This window comes from Pongo pygmaeus, chromosome 7 (genome assembly GCF_028885625.2).
Source record: "Pongo pygmaeus isolate AG05252 chromosome 7, NHGRI_mPonPyg2-v2.0_pri, whole genome shotgun sequence".
NCBI classification, from domain to species: Eukaryota; Metazoa; Chordata; class Mammalia; order Primates; family Hominidae; genus Pongo; species Pongo pygmaeus.
The window spans coordinates 82,188,360-82,192,236 of NC_072380.2; positions in this window are offsets into that span (position 1 = coordinate 82,188,360).

A 3,877-nucleotide genomic window follows, 5' to 3' on the forward strand; every position below is an offset into this window, starting at 1 on the left:
ACTTCGGGCGGGCCCTGAGGGCTGAGCCAGGCTTAAGAGGGCGGGCGGGGCCGCGGGGCATCGACAGGGCGAGGGTAGGGAATTGACCCGGCCCACGCAGATCACCGCGTCGTCTTCTCCCCGCCCACCGCAGCCATTGGCCGTCTCTCGACTCGCCCTCTGTCCCCTGGGGTCGCTCACTTAACTCATCAGTTTTCCAAACCCTCCCCGGGACCCTAGTGGAGAGCACTCGCCGCTGGCCTTCTAGGGCAGGCACTATTGCCGCTCCAGGCGTGCGGAGTCGGGGAGCAAAAAGTCGGACACGTGTGCTACCCAGGGACCCAGATAAGCCCCTCCGCGAGCACACACACCCTGAACCGGAGTCCAGAAGGCCGGACTCGCTTCCCGGGGTCGAGCCCCTTACTCTCCGCTCCCAGTACAGAAGAGCCCAGCCTGCCCGAAGGCAGTGTCTGACCCGCTGGTGCACCTGGTGGGCGTCTGTTCCTGACACCTGGGGACCAGGCGGGCGCGCCTTGAGCGCTGGGAAGCGTTGGGCCAGGCACCCCCCACGCTTCCGAGGTTTCGGGTGGTCGTTTTTCTCGCTCGGGGGCTTTTATTCCTTAAGTGGCTTTAAACGACCGAGGATGGGCCTCCCGCGCCGCCGCAGCTGTCACTTCCTTCGGGAAAGGCTAGCGACCTTGGACGCGCAGGCTCTGAAAACCAAGGTCCAGACCCATACCGAGCGCCCAAAGACCGCATTTGAATTCCCCTCGCCGGCCATTGAGGGAGAGAAAGGAGCGCTTAGTTCCATTCACATTCACAGAAGGAAGCGCCGAGGGTGGGGGAAACGCGGTCTTGCCGGGTGAGCCGGGCCAGGTTCCTCGCCTCCCCCCGGCCGCTGCTTCCTCTTAGCTGAATGGGGAGCGACCCGCCCCGGGCGCGGCCTTCGGGGCTGAAGACTGAGGTGCAGCCTCACCCCCGGCCTGGCAGCGGCTTGGAAGAGAGAGGGAAAGGAGGAATATCTACCCGGCTAAGAGACCCCGCCAGAGTCCCTAAAGCTGGCGGGGGAGGGAGGCCGGGGTCCCGGATCTTCAGAGTGCCCGCAGCCGGGCTTCTGGGCTTCTCGGTGCGGGGAACCTGACCCTGTAGCCTTCGCCAGGGCGCGGCGGGGCTGCAAGTAGGGAGGAAGGAGTGGGACTCGAGCCTTCGAGGGTGCGGGCGGCGTGCACTCAGCCTTGTCTCCCCGCGCGCCCTGCCGCCTGCTCGCCCCCTTTGCCGCACCTGGTGGCCCTGGTCCCCGCGCCCGCCCGCCTCCGACGCCTTCGCGTGGTTCCGCGCTGCCGGCCGCCAGCCCCGTTTAGCTTCGCAAGGAGCGTGTTGTTTTCTGAATCGAAATGGGATCAAGATCCCAGGGTTTCCTCGTCTCCTTGTTTTGAGGTGATAGGATCTTAGCCAATAGATCGAAAACGTGAAAAGTACCAGTCGCATCTTGTCCCAAGTGCCTCTGTGGAAGGATCGTTTACTTGGAAAAGTAGAATAAATTCTGATGCCGTTTTTCTTCCGGAGGCGTGCTCACCCCAGAGCTCCTAGACCCACTGGCATTCGCTATACTTCCTCCTGGGCTTTACAGGTAGGATTTCAAGAATGATGTGGGGGCACTTGGGTGATCTGTGGGTGGCAGGTCCTCAAGAGGCCGTTTTTTCGTGCACGGAAGTGTCGTAGCTTTATTTTAGCAGAAGCAACATCAAACCTTATCTTAGAGGTTTGTTTTGCAAAGAATCCAGAGTTTACTATATTTGACACTATTTTTTAAAAAGACTTGCTTGTTTTAAGAAGTTGGGAGAAATCGATAAAAAAACAGTTGAAATCCATGCTTCCCATTTCTACTCTAGGAGATAATCCTGATCAACAGTTTGGTTTGCTCCCTACCCCCATTCCTTAAAAACAAACAAACAAACCAAAACACACTATACTTTTAGATTGTGTAGGATTACGTAGGATTTTGTAAAAATAAAAATGGGATTATACTTCACCCGTTTCTGCAATGGCCTAGCTCCTACTAGTCATCATTCCCTATCAATATAGTAGAATTAACTTTATTTTAGTATTATCATTATTATTTTGAGACAAGGTCTCACTTTGTCACCCAGGCTGGGGTACAATGGTATGATCTTGGCTCATTGCAGCCTCTGCCTCCTGGGCTCAAGCTGTCCTCCAGTCTCACCACCCGGCCCCTTCCCCTCAAGTAGCTGGGACTACAGTCATGCGCCACCAAGCCGGGCTGATTTTTGTATATTTTTGTGGAGACAGGTTTCACCACGTTGCCCAGGCTGTCAAACTACTGAACTCAAGGGATCCACCCACCTTTGCCTCCCAAATTGCTGGGATGGCAGACCTGAGCCACCACACCGGCAAATTTATTCTTTATAATGGTTGCATGGTACAGAATTTCCATTTTATAGGTGTGCTCATAGTTTATCAGCCTCCTCTTGAAAGGTATTTAAGTTGTTGCCAGTTTTTCAATACTTCCAGCAATGTACAGAAACACTGATACAGATACATAGTTGTGCTACTGTGCCTTGTAGAAGAAATATCCAGGTGTGAAGTTGCTGGATCAACAGGTATAAACACTGATCATTTAAACAAGTACTTCAAGGCTGGGCGCAGTGGCTCACGCCTGTAACCCCAGCACTTTGGGAGGTTTAAGTGGGTGGGTCACTTGAGGTCAGGAGTTCAAGACCAGCCTGGCCAACATGGTGAAACCCCATCTCTACTAAAAATACAAACATTAGCCGAGCATGGTGGCACAAGCCTGTAATCCCAGTTACTCGGAGGGCTGAGAGAGGAGACTAGCTTGAACCCAGGAGGCAGAGGTTGCAGTGAGTCAAGATCACGCCACTGCACTCCAGCCTGGGTGACAGAGTGAGATTCTGTCTCAAAAAAATACAAAATAAACAAGTACTTCAAACCACACCAATTTATACTTCCTCCAGCAGTGAGGGCAAGTGCCTATTTCTCCATGCTTCATCTAATACTGAATATTGCCAATTCCTTTTTTTTTTTCTTTTTGAGACAGGGTCTCACTCTGTCGCCCAGGCTGGAGTGCACCTCAACTGCCCCAGCTCAAGTGATCCTCTCATCTCAGCCTGTCTAATTTTTGTGTTTTTTGTAGAGACAGAGATTTCACCATGTTGCCCTGGCTGATGTCAAACTCCTAGGTTCAAGTGATCCACCTGCCTCAGCCTCCCAAAGTGCTGGGATTACAGACATGTGCCACCATGCCCGGCCTTAAAAATTTTTTTTTCTTTCATAGAGACAGGGCCTCGCTCTGTCATTTAGGCTGGAATGCAGCAGCATGATTGTGGCTCACTACTGCCTCTAACTCTTGGGTTCAAGCAATCCTCCTGTGTCTGCCTCCCCAGGAGCTAGGACTACAGGTATGTGCCACCACACCCACCTAACCTTTTAATTTTTGGTAGAGGCAGGGGTCTTGCTATATTGCCTAGGCTAGTCTCCAACTCCTTGTGTAAAGCCATCCTCCCACCTCAGCCTCCCAAAGTACTGGGATTACACATGTGAGCTACCGCACCTTGGGAGTATTGCCGATTCTTTAAAGCTGCCTGTCTTTCTCATGAGAAGTAAAATCGTATTCTAATTGCCTTTTAGTCATTTACATAACAAAGTTTCTTTCGAATGCCTACCTATTGATGGGCCAGTCAGCAAGCCAAGTATAGGGAATACAATTGTGAACAAAGCAGTCTTGATCCCCTTAAAAGCCTAATGAAGAAGGTCTGTATGTGTGTGAATACTTGATGAATGAGTCACTATGAACTGCAATAAGGAGGGAAGAAAGTGTAGTACAAGTAACAAGCCTCAATCTAGGCTGGGAGTACAGGAG